At 56.4% G+C, this 18,654-nt stretch overlaps 1 protein-coding gene across 2 annotated transcripts in view; it reads left to right on the top strand.

Annotated features, from left to right (window-relative positions):
• The window catches only part of HPCAL1 (hippocalcin like 1), a 113,463-nt gene that overhangs the window by 85,402 nt on the left and 9,407 nt on the right, over positions 1-18,654 (top strand). Inside the window, exon 2 of one of the 2 annotated variants that reach the window (XM_040622802.1) lies at positions 805-890. The exons of the other annotated variant lie outside the window; for it this stretch is intronic. The gene's annotated coding sequence lies outside the window, so the exon portion shown is untranslated. The remainder of the gene's footprint in view (positions 1-804; positions 891-18,654) is intronic. 2 annotated transcript variants of the gene reach the window in all.

Genomic DNA, 18,654 nt, shown 5'->3' with positions numbered 1-18,654 from the left:
CACAGCAAGCTCTCGGCGCGGCACCCGGCGGCGTAGGATGGTAACCACGAGAACGTTGTGATTACACGCCACGTACAGGGCGCAGCCCGTTCACAGAAAGGAGTGAAAGAGGAAGTCAGCCATCCGTTAGCTATGCAGGCAGGGTGTATGGAATGTGCCAGAAGCTGGTGGTGTGATGGTTGCAGGTGGGGTGGGAGAGTGGTTCGGGGCACCCAGGATGCCCATGGCATGTGGGCTTCTCATAGTGACCATGTGACTCTGTGAGCCATTGGCTTGAGGTCGGTGATGCCTTCTGACCGTTTCTGCATGCAGCGGTGGGAGCTGGGCAGGGGGCACCCCTGTGAGCCCGCCCTGTGCCAGGTCGTGGGCACATGATCCCGGGCCCTTACAGTGACCCTGTGGGTCAGAGCGTTAGGACAGGCCACGGTGACTCGGTGATGCTGCCAACACCCAAGCCCTGGGTGAGCGGACTGCAGGGGCCGTAGGCCACCGGCCAGGCCTGGCTTTTGCTCCAGCGTGTGACAGCTGGTGCCCTCACCACGGGGAGGCCAGGGTCCCCCGGGAGAACTCTCCCATCAGTACTGCAGCGGGCTTTCTTCCCTCCCAGGGCAGGACATACATAGGCTTGTGGCCCCTGCCCTCGATGGCTGGGCTGGGCCCAGGAGCCAGGGCGTTCCTGTACTCAGTGAGGGGCTCGCAAAAGCTGTAGTCCCCCTGAGAGGCACACAGAAGCAATCAGAAAGGCAGTGGGCTCTGGGCGGGGGGTGTATGCACTCTAAGTGACCTATTGTTCCTCTCTCCCAGGGCATGGTCTAGCAGCCCAGACAAGGACGTGGAACCTGCCCCCAGAGCTTCTGGTCCCAACTGTCTCCTCCTCCACTTGGCCTTGGGTAAGTCACTTTGGGAGGCCAGAAGGGTCCGGAAGCAGGGGAGGACCCATGGGTGGTGTGGGGTGGGGGTTCTGCCCCTCTGTGGGGTCTGCCTATGGCTGGTGTGTGAGGATTTCACCCAGCTCAGTGGGAGGAGACCGGGAGTCGGGGGACAGGCTGCCCAGCACACGCATGAGGTGGTCGGGAAACTGAGACTCTGGGATGCAAAGAACCCGCCCAGGTCCTGTGATCATCCCGGTTCTCTCCTGAAGCTGGCCAGGTCTTTCTGGTAGGTCATTTGACCTGGGGTGCTTTGATTTAGGGATTAGAGCATTCTTGAAAGCTTCTATCTCCCAGGCCCTGCCCACCTCCCACCCCCACAGAGGGGAAAGAGCTGCCTTTCCAGGGCCCCAGGGCTGAGCCTCCCCACCCCCACCTCCCTTCTACCCCAGGCCTTGCTGCGGCCTCTGAAAGTTTGGGTTCAAATATCCCCTTCTCTGGCCCCACCCCTGTCCTCCCAGAATTTTCTCTGGCCTCTCGGGACTTCTCCCAGCCTCTCCACTTTGCTGCCCTTCCTGCCTCCCCAAGAGACTGACCACCCTTTCTCACTCACACAACCCCATGCCCCTCCTGCCCTCCAGCATGGCAAGGCCTTAACCAGGTCTGGCCCCCAAACCTAGAGCCCAGCAGCTCTCCTCGCAGACAAGGGGTCAAGAAGAGTAATTAATATGACCTACAAGCCCTTGGTCTGTTGGAATCCACCATGCTCCTGGCCCTGTCTCAAACCACGGCCTACTTTCGGTTCGAGGGCAGCTCTAGTGACAGCAAAGGGCCTGTAATGTTTGAATGTGCCATCCAGCCCCCAGGCCTTTACTCACGGGTCCCTCTGCTTAGAGCACCGTCCCCTTTCCTAGTCTGGCCCACTCCTGTCCAGCCCATACAGCTGAGCTCAGGGACGTCATCCTCTCTCAAAGCCTTCCTGACCCCGGGGCTGAGCCCATTGCCTGTCCTCTGTCCTCTGTCCTCTAGACGCACTCTGTAGGGCTCCCTTGCCACCAGATGGCTCCCCTACCAGGAGGTGCTGGCTGTGCACTGAACAAGCCCCCCTGGGGGGCCTAGGACCCGCTGCCTCTGCTGTGCTGTCTGTCGCCCCTGCTGAGCTCAGGGTTCGGTTCTGTTCCCAAGTGAGGAAGCAGGTGGTGAGTGGGAGAAAGGCCTCTGCCCTTGGTTCGTGCACTCCGGGTCCCACTGGGCCCACTTCACAGCCTCCCCGCCTCATTGTAAGAAGGTCAGTCACACCTCCCTTTTGGGGTGGTTGCAAGAGTGGAGGTGTGGGGAAGCCTCAGCTGCCCTACAGCCCTTCTTCCCCTTCCTCCTCCTGCCCGGCTTCTGGTAATTATTGCAGTGACTGTCATTAGTCATCGGCCCTGCCCTGCTCTGTCCAGCCCACCCCAGTACTGTGAGCTCCAGTTGAGGCCAGGGGTGTGGGGGTCTGTGGCCAACCACCAACCGGCGGGACGAGGCTGCATCAGGGAGGGGCCGCTGGGGGCTCGGCCCTGCGGGGCCAGGCCCAGCCCAGGAGAACCCACCTCAGAGCCCTTGCAGAAAGTCTGGACTTTTCTAGGCCCTCCAAGCATGTAATTCTCACCTTCCCACCCAGAAGGAATCACCTTTAAGGCTCAGCTGTGAGGCTAAGATTTGCACCCAAAACCTAGTGAAGAGTTACCACCTCCATTTCCACCTTAATAAAGCACCTGAAGATTGCTGGGTGCCCAGCACCAGAGCCCTGAGGGGGTCTGAGGGGTCCGAGAGGCCTGAGGGGGCTGCAAGGCAGGGAGGGCAGAGGCCAAGCTGCTGCTTCCACATGAGTCCCCTCAGCAGGCGGGTCAGCAGGTGGGTTAAACCAACAGACTCCCAGCAGCCCCCAGATAACACGGCACGCCTCCCTGCTGCCTGTCCCCCCAAGGCAGCTTGCATCCCTCTGGTGGGGGGGACCCCCAGCTCTTGTTTGGATGTCCTTCCTTCTCTGATTTGTCCTCTTCACCTTTGCGAACGTGCTGCCGGGGTTGCCTGTGCCTCAGGGGATAGATGAGCATGGAAGGTGGGCTTTCACTTGTTCGAGCTCCTTCCGCCAGCCCTATGGGAGCTGGGAAACGGGAGGAAACGGGGCTCTGGGGCTCTGTGCTACCCGGACCTTGTCTGCGTACAGGCACGCCTCAGAGACACTGCGAGTTCCGTGCCAGACCACAGCCATATGGCGAATATCCCAGTAAAGTGAGTTTCCCAGTGTGTATAAAAGTCCGTTAAGTGGGAAATAGCATTATTGCTAAAAAAAAAATGTATGTACTTTTATTTAAAAACACGTCATTGCTAAGAAATGCTAATCGTCATCTGAGCTTTTAGCGAGCCATCATCACGGATCAGAGAATCACCGTAACAGATAAAATCATAATGAAGTCATTTGAAATAGTGCAAGAATTACCAAAACGTGACACGGAGACACGAAGTGAGCAAATGGTCTTGGGCAATGCCACCGATAGACTTACCTGACGCAGGGTTGCCACAAACCTTCAGTTTGTGAAACGTGCATTATCTGTGGGACGCCTGGGTGGCTCAGTCGGTTAAGCATCTGTCTTCGGCTCACGTCATAATCCCGGGGTCCTGGGATTGAGCCCCGTGTCGGGCTCCCTGCTCTGCAGGGGTCTGCTTCTCCCTCTCCCTCTGCCCCCCTGCTTGTGCCCTCTCTCTCTCTTTCTCTGACAAATAAATAAATAGAATCTTTAGGAAAAAATGCATTATCCACAAGGTGCAAGAAAGCAAAGCACAATAAAACCGAGGTTTACTGTACACGCATTCCATCTAGAGGCTCGGAGTTTGGCACAGGTGTGGGGGTTGGGGTTGGGGGAGGCTCCTGGCCAGGTCAGGTCGTGCTGAGGCTGGTAGCTGGATGTCAGGATGCTGGAGCAGGTGCAGGGGCCCAAAGGGGGTCGAGGAATGTCCCTTCGCAGCCCAGGGTTCCAGTGCCCATGGCAAATGCCTGCTCACCGCCCCCCCCACCACTACCACCAAGAGATGAGGAACTCTGGGAGTCAGCTGGTACTTCTGGCACATCACCATCCTTAGCTGTGGATGACATAGGTCAGGTGATGGCAAATGGGAGGCCCCCTTCTCTTTGCTCCCGGTGTGCTGAGGCCGTGGGCTCCAGCCCTCCCCCAGCAACCCTGTGCTCGTTTACTTAACGGATACTTATCGATCGCACACTCTGTGCCAGGAATCGTCTAGGCTCTGGCCTTCCAGTAGAGAACAAACCAGAATAAAGCCTGGCCCCGGGGACCTTGCATTCTGGTTGGGGGGAGAGAGACAATGAACTCAACAAAATAAAGAGAAGAAAGAGGTAGGACAGGAGGATGAAGAATGTGTGTTAGGGTTTCGGCTTGGATATCGTACTAGGGTCTGAGGAACGACCAGCGCACAGGGCTTGTGGCAGAAGTACGCCCGAGTCATTAAGGAGCAGCAGGAAGGCTGGGGTCCCTGTGTGGGGAGGCACAGGTACAGGAATAGATGGGCCAGGCAGGTGGGACGGGAGGGGCAGCAGGTCCTACTCGGGCAGGACACCTGCCACAATAACCCGACGAGGAACATGGGTGATACGCGGTATCTCAGCGCAGCCCAGATCACACCCTACAAGGCAGCCCCTCGGTCGTTTAAGTAGCGACCCCCTCCTCGAAAATGTCATAATTGTTGCTCACAGAGATTTGTGTAGCCGCAGTTCTGCTGGACGATGTTAGGTGAACAGGGGCGTGGAGATTTGGGGTTTTGCAGAAGTGGACAGGATAGCTTGACGCCGGGCCAACCTCTCCTCTCGGTGCTGGGCTTGCAGCCGCGGAAGGGCTGCTCGTCTGCAGGTCCCAGGCGGTCCCTCAGAGAGCCGTCCGCGGGCCGTTCTGAGGTGGCTGCAAGGTAGAGACGGCTCCGGGTTCGAGGCCGGGCGCTAGGAAAGGGGAAATCCTTCTGTGTTGTAAGTTGCGGGTTATTTTTATAGTGACTGGGGATGACTTGGCAATATCGCTTCCTGCGGGCGTCTCCTTCAAGCCTCCACCACGGGCAGATCCTGCATGGCAAGCACTGCGGGCAGGCTGCAGTGTGTGCACCTGCGTGTGCACACACGCACGCATACGCACACGCACACACACACTGTGGGCATGCACCGCTCGGCTGGGCATTCTCCTCTGCTGGAATCCATGGAAGGACTGTTGTCCTGGCCCGAATCAGGACTGCCAGCCCCAGACAAGGGGACCACTGCCCTTCAGCACCCCTGAGCTTCCGCCCCGGGAAGGTTTCTGCGTTGTGTCGGGGAGGTGAAAGGCAGCGATAAAAGGAAGGGTGCTTTAAGTGCCAGTCAGCCCTTGCTCCGAGCCAAAAGGACTGGACACAGAGGGAGCCTCCTCATCCAGCGAATGAATGAATGAATGAATGAATGATCAAGCCGTGACCCCAAGATCTTGCTGCTTGTTGGCGCCTGGGCTGGGGCCCCCTCCCAGGTCTGCATCCACGCAGGCCCTCCCTCCCCCTCCGTGATGCAGGCCCCTCCAGGTTGGCCCGCACTGATCCTTCTCACTTCCCAAAGCCCAGGTTTCCAGGTCAGCCCGGATTTCATGTTTTCTGTCCTGTGGACCCCTCGACTCTTCTTGGACTTGTCAGCCTGTATGTGCGGGTCTGTGGCTAAGAAGTCCTCCCCGGGAACATACTTCAAAAAGGCTCAGAAAGTCTCGGATGGGAAATTCAGAGACCTGGAGCGCCAGGAAGATGGGCTTCTCGGGGCCGGGCCAAGTTCACCGTGCAAGGAAGGGCTGGGCCTGCAGAGTGGCTGGTGGTTGTCAGCCTCACCTTTTCTCCCTCCCTCCCTGACTTCCTTCTCACCAAGTGCCGAGCACTGCAGCTTTCCCGCGTTTCAGGCACGGCACTCATTAGCTACAGGCTTACTCCCAGCTGTGCTCTGGGGGGACGGAACTCAGCTATGTCCTTGGGGAACAGGGTCTGGAAAGGACGTGGGCCGCAGCCTGAAACCTAGAGTCTGTCGGTTCCTCCTGGAAAACGCCGTCTTCCCTCGCTCCCCCTTATGCCTCCAGCCCTGGAGCTCGGGGCCTGGCTAGCAGAGGAGCTCCCTCGGCGTAGAGAAGAAGGAAGGAATGCATGCTTTGCCTCCCCAGCTGGACTGTAAGCGGTGTGCGAGCATCCCATCCTTCTGTGTGTCCCCAGCACTTAGCGCGCCGTTTTTCACTCGGTACGTGCTCAGTTAATGCGTGTGGACCGACCCTGTCCGTGTGTGTTTGCACGTCGGCTTCCGCTCTCCCTGCAGAATCTATGGCTTCTGGTGTTGTGATTTAAAGAGTGAAAATGGCAAAGGGCAGCTTTTATGAGCTGTCTGCATTCCTGATTATAAACACGCTCCCTAATGACGAGTTAAGACCGCGGCCGCTGTGGTCACCGAGGGCAGCTGGCACCTCCCCGTTCGCGCGCCTGGTGTTTTAGCCGGGCTGATGCCGTTTTGTTGAGAATGACTTACTGTTTTTATTTCTTCCCAAAGACATTAAACATGAATCAAATAGCATATGAGATGATTCACTGGAAGGTTCCTTCCAAGTTTAAAAAGAAAAAAAAAAAAAAAACAAGAAAAAAATTTCTGGATTAGGGAGCTGGGCCGTGAGCAAGCTCTCAAACCGGCCTTTGGCGGCGGCCGGGGCCCTGGGAGCTCCGCCGTGGGCAGCAGCTTGTGGAGTGGACTTTCCTGGGGACAGAGCCACTTGTCAGCGCCCACAAAACCCCAGGGGGTCATGCGTGTCCGGAAACCATCTTTGAAATCTGGTATCTGTAATGACATTTCTTACAGACGGTTTCTATCCGAGTTATCTTAGAATGTGGCCAGACCTCATTCATTTGGGCCACGTGAGTTCAAAGTGTGGAAGCGGTTCATTTGGGGCCCCTGAGTTGTGAATTGAGGCGTCACTCGAGCAGGAGCCTGGCAGAAATTTAGCTTTCCACCATCTACTGGGACAAGAGCTAAGCGAATGGATCTGCGAATGGATCCTGGGGCGGGGCGCCTGGGTGGCTCAGTCGGTGAAGCCACTGCCTTTGGCTCAGGTCTTGATCCCAGAGTCCTGGGATCCAGCCCCGTGTGTCGGGCTCCCTGCTCAGCAGGGGGTCTGCTTCTCCCTCCCTCCCCCCCACCCCTGCTCATGCTCTCTCCCTCTCTCTCAGGTAAATAAATAAATAAAATCTTTTTAAAAGGGGGGAAAAAGATCCTAGGGAGAGGGACATACATTCCAGCCAGGTGCCGTGGAAGCCTCCAGGGGGTTCATTCATGCCCCCAGGGCCACTGGTCCAAAGTTATAATTCACAGGTAAGGAAAGCAGCCCTTTGAGGCACAGGACTTCCTGGGCCCCCCACTCTGTTCTGAGGTTGGGACCAACAGCTGTGCTAATAGCACCTGACTTCTCTCCTTACTCCACATGCCCACTCATCTACCTCACAGAGCTGCCAGTCCAGCCCTTACCCTTTACCTGAGAAAAAATTCAGAGGCACCTTTTTAGGTTTTTTTTTGACTCGAACTTGACATATTTGAACTACCCTTTGACTAATTAGTCTGATTTCCTAGGATTTGATGGTATTTTGTCTTCTGTCCCCTAGCTGCCCCTCCTCCTCACACCCTACATTTGTTAATCTATCCATTTGTTCCCTGTTGTCCTGTACTGGTCAGTACCGTTATATTGCTGGTCCAGGCATTGCTCATGAAGGAGCCTCAAGAGGAAACAGGCCCAGGGCTGTGCAGCAGGGGCTGGGTACTTGCTGGCGGCGTTCTCCTTGCACCCCCAGGATAAAATCCTGAGGCTAGCCCTGCCCACCCCTCAGCCGTGTGCCCCAAGCCAGCATTTCTGCAGCCACACCATGCTATTTCACGCTCTTACCCACACCTCTGCGAACACTGGGACTCCTCCTCGAATCCCACTCTCAAGCCTTCTCCGCTGGGAGAATGGTTCCCAGACGGCAGCCCTGGAGGTCCGTCCCCGCCCGCCCCAGCAGAGGCGCCAGTGTGCGCTTCTTCATGTCGGGCCCACAGCGGCTCCCTTTTTACAGCCTCGGGTCCTGGTGCGTAAGGAATTTGTGCAAGTGTAGTGAGGGTCAAGATAGCCGTGGAATGAATGAGTGAATGGTAAATGTGGCCGTGCTATTTTCTCTAAGACAAGAACATTCCCGGGGTGAAATCCTAGCCATCCCACACAGTGATGTGTCAGAAGGGTCTTCGTCCTGGCAGCACCCCCCACCCCTGCTCAGCCAGGCCTGGGTTCTCTTCCACTGGACGCCAGGGAACAGACGGACGCACTGGGACAGTCGGTGGGGGGGTTAGCACACCAGTGTGGAGGGGGGTGCTGCTGTGTGTGCTGTGGTAGGGTGTGGGGGGTGTGCGTGTGCACACAAGTGCGTGCACCCTGTCCTGCACAGATCCGAGCAGCCCAGCCTCCTCGGAATGCTGGGGGTCGCTCTGGGCAGATTCCGGACCTTTCCTTCAGTATCTGTCTTTCGGGGGATTTGTCCTGTGCTCCTATGTGTACCTGCTTAAATGGACCTGAACCCGGTAGAAGCCCCAGATTCCCCCGGAGACATCTTGCCCTTAGAGAAGAGCCCATCCGCTCCTTGAGGGGCTCCCCCTCCTCTCCGCCCACTCGGGGGGGTGGTCACAGTGTCCCGTGGCCGGCAGGTGCCGGCAGTGCCCACGGAGCCGCAGGTGGCTTTGCCAGACTTGCACGTCAGATGGTGCGGGCTGGCTGAGGCTCTGCTCTGCCACCAGAAGACTGTCCTTTTCTTCTGTCCTTTTTTCTCATTTTCTCTGAAGAACAGGAGTTAGAATTTCACTGACTCTGACCCACACAGGATGTGTCTGGGCTGCTGGGATCCCAGGTTTTCATGCTCTGTGCTGGGCATGTGGGTGAGAAGTGTCTGCAAAAGTGGCAGCTTGTGGCAGCCCACAAGCTCTAGCTGGCCTCAGCCTCAGGCTCCAGCCTCAGCCCCAGCCTCAGCCTCCAGCCTCAGCCCCAGCCTCAGCCCCCAGCCTCGGCCTCCAGCCTCAGGCTCCAGCCTTAGCCTCCAGCCTCAGCCTCAGCCTCCAGCCTCCAGCCTCAGCTTCAGCCTCCAGCCTCGGCTCCAGCCTCAGCCTCAGCTTCAGCCTCCAGCCTCAGCCTCCAGCCTGGCTCTGTTCGGTACTGCAGTTAAGCTCATTAAGTGCTTATACTGTCTCTAAGCTAGATTTCTTGTATCCTAAAAGCTGTGATGTTACCTCCAGATATTTGTCTGATGTTGTAAATTCGTCAGTCCTTTTACGCCCTTCATTTCCCTTTATCCTCACGGCTATGCGGTCACATCAGCAGGCTCAGACTGTTATTCCCATTTACAGTTGGGGAAACTGAGGCCCAGAGAAGTTATGAGACAGCCAAGACTGTAAGGCGAGGCAGGGGAGCCTGGGAAGAGCCTGGGCTGGCCATTTTCTGGGCACCTGCTACCCTGTGCGACCCCTTCCGTGCACAGCCGCCACCGAGCGGGCGTTCTGGTCCCACGACAGCAGAGCGAGCAGACACTGATCTGAGGCACTGAGCCTGGGAACCACTGCACCCCAGGGCCTGGCTCGGTACGCCCTCCGCCTCCCAAGAGGTACCCCACTGGCCAGGATGGGCTTCCCTCCTGCGGGGGGGAGAGAGGGGCTGGAAGGACTGGGGTTCACATCCTGGCCAGGAGCGTCAGCACGGAATCGGGGACTCACTCCGTCACATGATGTGCGGGTCTGTCCCACGCAGGCTGGGCTGGTGCTGGAGTCATTCTGCGGCCGGACACGCATAGCCTGGAGGCATTTACGCAGATATGTGGGGGCTGGTGTCCCAAATCTCCACATGTGATAAGCACAGCTGAGCAGGGTGGGGACCCCTCCACCAGCTCTTGCCCACGGGGCTGACTGAAGTGGGGTCAGATCTATGGGGGTGGGGGTCAGGGGACTTCTGAAATCTCAGACTGGCTCCTGCCTTCAGTCCCCAGGGACCAGTCTAGGGGGCCTCTTACATTTCCGTTGAAAGAGCAGGTAGCCCTGGTGGGCTCCAGATCCCTGCAGGGGCGATGTCGGGTGGTTCCCAGGTGTGGACCATCGAAAGTGACAGAGTCTCTGAGTCCTCGGCTGCTTGTCTCGTTCTGAGTGCTTCACGGGACTTGGGCGTTTCTGGGGATGGTGAGGGGACATTGCAAGTCTCACCTTCTCCAGTCCCCACTTGTTTCTCTCCTGGACCCTCTCCTCCATGTTGCATTGTTCCACAGTCATGATCACTGGGGATGTCCCAGCCTCTGTGGCCTTGGGTGGGCTCTCCCCCAGCCTCCTGGCCCCAGCACACGCTCTTTCCTTCCTCCGCCCATCTGGAGAACTCCAGGAGACTTGAAGCCTGGCTCAGACCCCACCTATCAGACCTCCCAACCATTGCTCGGGGACAGGCTAGCTCTGGTCCCCATTCCTGGTCCCTCCCAAGTAAGCTTCGTTGTGAACATATCCCTGTGGCTTGTGGCTGTGCCTGGGGGAAGGGGACTGCAGGCACCTGGGGACGGTCTGTTGTTCACCCAGCTGTCCCCACACCTGGCACAGAGGGGAAATGGAACTCTTGGAAATGTTTGCTGGCACAAGGGAGCAAATTCAGAAACTTCCAACTCCCCACTCCAGCCTGGCAGTGGTGGTCTGCCACTGGAAGCCTCAGAATCCGGAACTCACGGTGGGTGGGCCTATACAGCAGTTTTGGTGTTAAGAAAACTCCCATGGTCTTGTTTTGGATCCCACCCAGAGTTCTCTTCCTCTTGTGTTAGCAGGTTCCACAAGGGAGAGGATCGGTCTCCTGGGCATTGTCTCTTCCTCTCCCCTCTGGCTTTGCTCCCCAGAGGCTCATTTACATCTATTCCACTAACCTACCTTCCTCCACTGGGCAAGCAGCTGAGAGTTCTCCTCCCTGGGAGACAAGTAGCAGTGATGTTGCTCTGGGTGAAAGATCCCAGCTGGAGGGGGCAGTGAGGACCCTGGCCGAGGACCGCATAGCCGGGGGTGTGTTCACGGAGGGAGGGAGGAGATGGCACAGGTTTGGTGATTGGACCCCGGGGTCTGACATGCCCCAGGCAGGCCCTCTGCTCTGCTATGGCTGTTTCTCTATCAGTCAATGGAGCTTTCCAAAATGCCAAGTCTGAATTACAGAATGTCCCTTCTTAGAGCTTCAGATCTGGGCAAGAGAGCACTCTACCGTCCTGATCCATGATGTTCCTTCCTGGATCCCTAATACCGGAGAAGTCACAAAATGTTGGAGCAAGAGGGTCCTAGAAGAAACCCATTCACTCATTCATCCGCTCATCCATTCAGGCACTGTGTTAGGCCCTTGGAGCACACAAGCTTTATTTCAGATGGATTTACCGAGCACCCGTTGTGTGCCAAGCCCTGTTCTGGGCCATGTGGGGATACAGTGGTGAACAAAAGGAGACAGAGTCTAAATGTGTCACTGAAGTGCAAGTAGTAGGGAATGCTATGACAGGGAGCAGGGTGAGGGACTAGGGTGTGAGGGCCGATGCTATTTGAGATGGGCTCCTTGGAGGAGGCACCCCCAAGAAGACTCCAGCAAAGACGTGAACGTTGAGGGAATGCACCTTGAGACCAGGTGGAGGAAACAGCAAATACAAAGGCCTTGAGGCTGGAACATGCTTTGGCGTGAACGAGGTGTTCTCTTTCCTCAATAAGCTCACAGTCTAATGAGGGAAAAACACGAGTAAAGGATGTTATAAAAGCTGAGGTCATAATAGAAATAGGTTAGAAATTGGTATTAAGATACAAAAGGAAGAGTAATTGTCGGGGGCTGGGACGAGCATCCGGAATCGGCAACTTGTGAGTTGGGCTTTGGAGGTTGAGTAGAAGTTTGCTGGGCAGCTAAGGCGAGTAGGCACGGGGATGACCCAGTGTTTGCAGAGGCACAAGGTGTGTGGGGAGAGCCACCCACAGTTCCGCCTGCTATTGCAGTAGTAGCTTCTGCGAGGGAAAGAACATCCTCTCGGGGGTTTCTCTCTCCTTTTCTCCACCTTTTCCCTTCTCCCAGCCTCATGTAGCGCATTTCAACCTGTGCTGAGTGGAGAGGAAGGCTTAAGACAGGGAGGGGAGTTCTACGTCTCAACCAACTCCCTCCCTCCCTTCTTTCTTTCTTTTATATTTTTAAAGCTTTTGGGGGAGTCATGAGGATTTACGCTGCCAGGGATGCGTGCAGAAGTCAAGAGGGTTTTCAGTTGAATTTCTCAGCCAAAGGTCACTAGCCTGGAGCCCATCCAGCTGGTAAACTGGATGCAGCAGGTTTTCAGAAAGCCCTCTGAAAACAGGCTCCTGGAAGTCAGCAGGCTGAGTTTGGATCTGGGCGCACTCTCTCTCGGCTCCAGAGGGCTCTGCCAAGGACTGCCTCTTCCCCCAGATCTCGCCAGGGGCTTCGGCTGTTCTCCCTCAGAGAACACTTTCTGCCACTCCTGACTCTCTGCCATACACCTTAAGGACCTGGGCCATCATAGCAGGTGGCCTCTGGGAAAGTTCTTGAAGCTGCTGAAAATAGAAACTTGTGGACCCATGTAAATGCCTTGATCTTTCCTTCAGGGGCACTGGGGAGGGAGACAAAGACCGCCTCCCCCAGCTGGGTCTCAGTTAGCAATGGGCCTGTAAACAGGGTGCTGGTGCGCTTCAAGAGTCCCTTTTTGGTACCCCAGATCTGCAGTGTCCCAAGGCTGCAGGGACCCAGGGCTGAGCGGCCAGTAGAAATAGAGTATCAGCCACATTCATATGTAATTTTAACTTTCCCAGTAGCCACACTAAGAAGGTAAAAAGAAACAGATGAGATTAATGTTACCAACATGATTCATTTAACTCACGATATTGCAAACGGTGTCACTTGTCATTCCACATGTAATCGGGATAGCAAAATCATGAGATATTTTACATTATTTTTATGTATTAAGTCGTCAAAAGCCAGTGTGTATTTTACTCTTTGGGCACATGTACGAATTCAGACGGGCCACATTTTACGTGCTCAATAGCCACATGTGGCTGGTGATTACTGAATTGGACAAATCTAGCTTAGAGGCAGAGAAACTGAGGCTCCCGCGACGTGGAGGAGGCGTGGGGGGGCGGGGCCGGGAAGGCGGGGTCTCCAGTCGGTCCCGAGGAGCCGGCCTGCTTGCGCCCTCTAGCGTCCGCCCAGCCGCATTGCAGCCTGAGCCGCCCTGAGCGTGCGGTTCTTGTAGGGACTCCCCGCAATGGTCACGAACCCCTTGGGACAGGACTGGCCCTTCCTCAGAGCAGCTGCACTAGAAGCCAAGGCTGCCTGCAGCTTTTCTCTCACCTGCTTCCTTGGAGAAAAGAAGGACAAATTCTCAGCATTTGTCCGTTTGTTAATGGGTCACCAGGAGAAAGAACCACTTGGGTCCTGTGCTGTACGAGGAACAGCACGAGCCACCTGTTTTCTGCTGGTCCCTTCAGCCCCGACCTTCCTGTTCGACCCCAGACGGAATAAGTGCTCATCCCAATAAAAAGCCCTCTGGTCCCTTGAAGTTCAGATTCACTGCGGATGCCCCTCCAGCCTCATCCCAAGCTTTGACCTTTCATAAGGACTTGCTTCCTCCCATCCTTCCCATCGTTTTCCAAGTGTTTGTAAGTCCGCCCGGCCCAGCAGGTTCTGGAGATCTAACCTGCTGAAAGCGTTTAAAAGCAGTGGCTGAAATGTCGGCCCATGCCATCAGCCGGTGTGGAGCTGTGATTAATGACGCATTCGAGTACTTGGTTCCCCGGAGCCTCAGCGAGCAGCTGGTAGAACTGCGCCATTAAAAAGGCTTTAATTTGCAGGCGATACCTTCTTTGGGTTAAATACTTTCATAGGGCTCCCCAGCTACATGTTTGTGCTTTCTTTTTTTTTTGAACAATTTAGCACATTCAGAACAATAGAGTCACCGAGAGCCAGAGAGATGGATGGATGAAAGCGCTCGCTACATTAACTGTCTCCCCATTCTTCCATTCCTGGGAATTAAAATGTGATCTTTGATGCATCCAGAAGGCTGTTGCCTGTCTGATCCGAGCCCTGCTTGGTCACGAAGCTTTTCAAGCCAAGTGAGAGTGGCTGTGATCCCGAATTGATTACCCTTCCTGCTATGCCCATTCTTCACCCCATCCGTCCACGGAGATGCGAGTAAGATTTTCTGGTCTGCAGGGGCGCCTGGGTGGCACAGTCATTAAGCGTCTGCCTTCGGCTCAGGGCGTGATCCCGGTGTTGTGGGATCGAGCCCCACACCAGGCTCCTCTGCTATGAGCCTGCTTCTTCCTCTCCCACTCCCCCTGCTTGTGTTCCCTCTCTCGCTGTCTGTCTCTATCTCTGTCAAATAAATAAATAAAATCTTTAAAAAAAAAAAAAAGATTTCCTGGTCTGCAGATGAAGGACGGCTGTGTGCCTGAGGCACCAGGGCTGGGGGGCCGTTTCTGCTGAGAAACGGGGGTGGTTGCTTTGTCTTTGCAGAAAGGCTGGCTTGTTATCTTCCATCTTCCCAGCCAGCCAGTCGTCAGGAATGGTTGGTTCCTTGGCTTAATTAGTAACAGAGGGGTCACCGTGCTTGTAGCGTTCCACCGTCCTGGGTCCCTGCAAGGCCGCGTGCTTTCGGCTCAGAGCCTCCAGGAGGGAGTGAAAATGAGGCTCTTTGTATTAACTGCTTCATCGGAGTTTTTGGTAAGCCTGTGTGAGCTGGCCCAGTGAGAGACTCACGGTGCATGGGCGGCTTTATTTCGTCTTCATGGGCCCCACTGCATGGTGGGGGGGATGCCGGCTGGGAGCACCGTGGTGGCTTCCGTCACTGCCCACGGACCTGAGCAATGAAGGGGCCCTGGGGAAGGTCGCAGAGAAGCACGTGCCCCACAGAAACCTCACTTGTCTCTAAGATGGTGATATCGCACCCTCCCAGGCTGGCCAAGTGTGACCCCCCACCTTCCCGGCACCTGGAATCTGCCTAGAGGTGGCCTATGGTCAACCTCCAGTGGCTTTTTGGTTTTTGTTTTGTTTTGTTTTGTTTTGTTTTGTTTGTGTGTTTGTTTCAGTAGGCTCCATGCCCAGCGTGGAGTCCAGTATGGGGCTTGAATTCACAATCCTGAGATCACTGAGATCAAGACCTGAGCTGAGGGGCGCCTGGGTGGCGCAGTGGTTAAGTTTCTGCCTTCGGCTCAGGGCGTGATCCCGGCGTTATGGGATCGAGCCCCACACCGGGCTCCTCCGCTATGAGCCTGCTTCTTCCTCTCCCACTCCCCCTGCTTGTGTTCCCTCTCTCGCTGGCTGTCTCTATCTCTGTCAAATAAATAAAATAAAATCTTAAAAAAAAAAAAAAGACCTGAGCTGAAACCAAGAGTTGGACACTTAACCGACTGAGCTATCCAGGCGCCCCAACCTCTGGTGGCTTTTAAAGTCCTCCTTATCATTCAATTTTGATTCCACATGCAGTCTTCCTAGGCAGACTACCTAGTCCCCCCCATAGGAATGAATTGTTCCCCCCTAGAGCATCCCCCCCACCTGTAGGCACCTATGGAGTGAGGCAGCCCGGAGCACTAAGAACCAGGAGGTGCATTCAGAGGGTTCCATGGACTGGAGTAGAGTGCACGCCCACTGTGTGCCCAGCCTGGCGCCAGGCCCTGAGAACATGCCGAGGGCAAGGGTGGCCTGCACTTCTGGGTTTGGGCTTTTGGGGAACAGAGCACCGGCTTGGGGACACGTGCGGGCAAGCATCCCCACAATTAAATGACTCAGGATACAGTGCAGGGTGTGGTGGGGCACCCAGATTTGTAGACCTCACATTTCCGGAATCTTCCACAGAATGCTGTATCCCCTTCCCGGACTCCTTTGCCTTTCTTGGGAGGGGTCACCGCTTGTGATGAGAGACTCCCCCACCTCAAATACAGACACAGGAATCTTCAGCCTGGGACCTCCCAACCCAGGGATCTTGGACTATCAGACCAGGAAGGAACCCTAGTCCGGGAAGGAGGCCCTGTCACCCCACACAGCCCTCCCAAAAATACCCTCCACCCCCTGCTTGGAAGCACTTTGAGAAGGGGCTGGGAGGCGGGACTCCCCGTCTGGTGGGTTGGCTTCAGGGACACACGTGGGAAGAGCTGGCAAGGCATCGCTCCCGGGGCACGTTGCCGAGCCCTCTGCCTGTGACCTTCCAGCTTTGGGTTGACCGTCCTGGTCCCTCTCCCTAATCTGGTACCTTGCTTTCCACAAACACGTGTTGTCTCAGGCAGCGGAGGTGCTGGGGTTTGGCATTTCTGTGGGATCTGGAAGAGCATAAGTCCCAGTACATTCTGAGAGCGTCTTTCTGAGCGCTGATTTGGTCTCCAGTGAGGTGAGTGGTTTCCAGAGGGACCGATCCTGAGCCCTCAGAGCCTAGAACTGGACAGAAGGCTGCTCGTTTCCATGGTGAAAAAGACAGGATGCTAATCAGGGTAAAGGATGTGCCATTAACGATCCAGGGCGGCCTGGTGAAGGTGCTGTTCGTGACCACATGGCCCTCCCGTGGACCAGGCAGCCCCGGCCAAGTGCCGGCTTTGCCTCCAGAGCCTGCTGGCGGGGTCGGGCAGGAGGCTGTGGGAACCTCCGGTGTCTGGCCCCACAGACACTAACGGCACATGCTGATCGGGTCAGTGGCGGCCGAGTTAGCCTCCGAGGGCGGTCGTAACCAAGTAACACAGACCGGGCAGCTTCCAAAACAGGAATTTATTTTCTCACAATTCAGGAGGCCAGAAATCTGAGATCAAGGTGTCACAGGTTTGGTCCCTTCTGAGGCCACTCAGCTCACAGATGGCTGTCTTCTTGCTTTGACCTCATGTGGCCTCCCCTCTGTGTCTTTTTTCTTTTTTTTTTTTTTAAGATTTTATTTTTATTTATTTGAGATAGAGAGAGTGAGAGAAAGCACCAGCAGAGGGAGAAGCAGACTCCCCGCTGAGCAGGGAGCCTGATGTGGGGCTCGATCCCAGGACTCTGAGATCATGACCTGAGCCGAAGGCAGCCGCTTAACCGACTGAGCCCCCAGGCGCCCCTCCCCCTGTGTCCTGTAAGGGCACCAGCCACGTTGGATCAGGACCCACCCCAGTGACCTCATTCTACCTTAATTACCTCTTAAAGGCCCTGTCTCCAAACCCAGTCACGTTCCGAGGTGAATTGGGGGGCTCCGGTTCAGTCCAGAATGGCCTGTTCACGCTTGTCCTGTCCCGCCATGCCCCGTGCAGTATGACAAGGGACACATGGACACACGCTGCCGGTGGGAACAGTGCCAGGTCTGGGTGAAGTGAAGAACGAGGGTGAGCAGGTGGAGAAGGAAGCCATCCGAGGCGCGGGCCCACTGCGCGTGTGGCTCTGCCGCCCTTGAAGCCTCAGATGGGGGGTCCCACGGGAGAGACCCCGGACAGACTGTTGGTGCCCTCCCCGCTCCGGACGCTGGCTAGCACACGCCCACGATTCGAGAGCAGCATGGAAAATAGGAGAGCAACTGAACTGATTAAAGGATTGGAAAATGAGCTGGTATCAAGTCCAGGTGCCGCTGACCTGAACTGCTCGGTCGTCAGGGTGTCCCGGGTCGTATCCGGGAGTCCTGGGGCACGTGCTGCTCAGGGCTCTGCAGACCATCGCCCGCCCCCTTGCTCTGCAGACACAGAGAGGTGGGGCTGCCGGCCAGAAGCCACCCAGCGAGTCACCCCAGCACGTGCCGGGTCAGCTGGCCTTGAGGTTTTGCTGTCCAAAATTTGCCGTTCAAAAGTCCTAAGTGACAGGACCTGGAGGAGGCTGGGAGGCTGTTTAAACAGAATGGACAGAAGCCGTGGTATGGCTAGCCGGTTCATAGAGGGATCCTCGTGGGAGCAGAGAAAGCACGTGGTTGTTGGGTCACAGGAGAGCTCGCGGGGACAGAGCGCGGAGCGTGTCTGTAGCGCTGAACTCCGGGGCTCGCCCTGCGGCCTGGCTTGCCTCCTCAGTGGCTTCTGCCCAGTCACCCTTGGGGGGCCCCGCCCAGCGCCAGAGGCCTGCTGGACTCCGAGCCCCCTGTGTGTGTAGACATGTGCATGAGAACACGCCCCCAGGGGGCTGGCATGGGCAGCAGGTGCCTCCATGAGGGGACCAGCCTCAGGGCGCAGGTCTCGGGGTCACGCCCAAGGCTGCCTGGATCTGTCCCCCACCTTGGAGTGCAGGTGGGAGAGCATGTGGATGGACAGATGGACGGGCAGAGAAGGATGGGCACCTGGCCTAAGGCCCTGGCGACACCCAGGTGACTTCTCCCTGTGCCCTCAGCTCCGGTCCTCGGGTCTGGGGGGCAAGGTGCTCTGGCTGCGGGGCTGAGAGGCGCCTGGTCCAGCAGGGCCGAGCCGCTCCCTGGGGTCTGTCATACTCGGCTGCCCTAACGAGACACCACAGACCGGGCGGTTTAAACAGCAGGAACGTTTTCCCTCGCAGTCCTGGAGGTGTGGGCAGGGCCCTCTGATGGATGTAGGGAAGCATCTGTTCTGGCTTCTGGAAGCCTCCCCGTGTTCCTTGGCTGGTAGATGGCTGTGTTTTCTCCCCACCTCTTCACATGTCTTCCTTCTGTACTGTGTCCAAATGTCCTCTTCTTATAAGGACACCCCGGTCACCTCATCCTAACTTGGTCATCTGTGGAGTCCCCAATTCCAAATAAT

Source organism: Ursus maritimus, unplaced genomic scaffold (assembly GCF_017311325.1).
Source record: "Ursus maritimus isolate PB19 unplaced genomic scaffold, ASM1731132v1 scaffold_6, whole genome shotgun sequence".
In the NCBI taxonomy this organism is placed as follows: domain Eukaryota; kingdom Metazoa; phylum Chordata; class Mammalia; order Carnivora; family Ursidae; genus Ursus; species Ursus maritimus.
The sequence above is the reverse complement of the archived record's forward strand: the minus strand, read 5'-3'. Positions and strand labels throughout refer to the sequence as shown.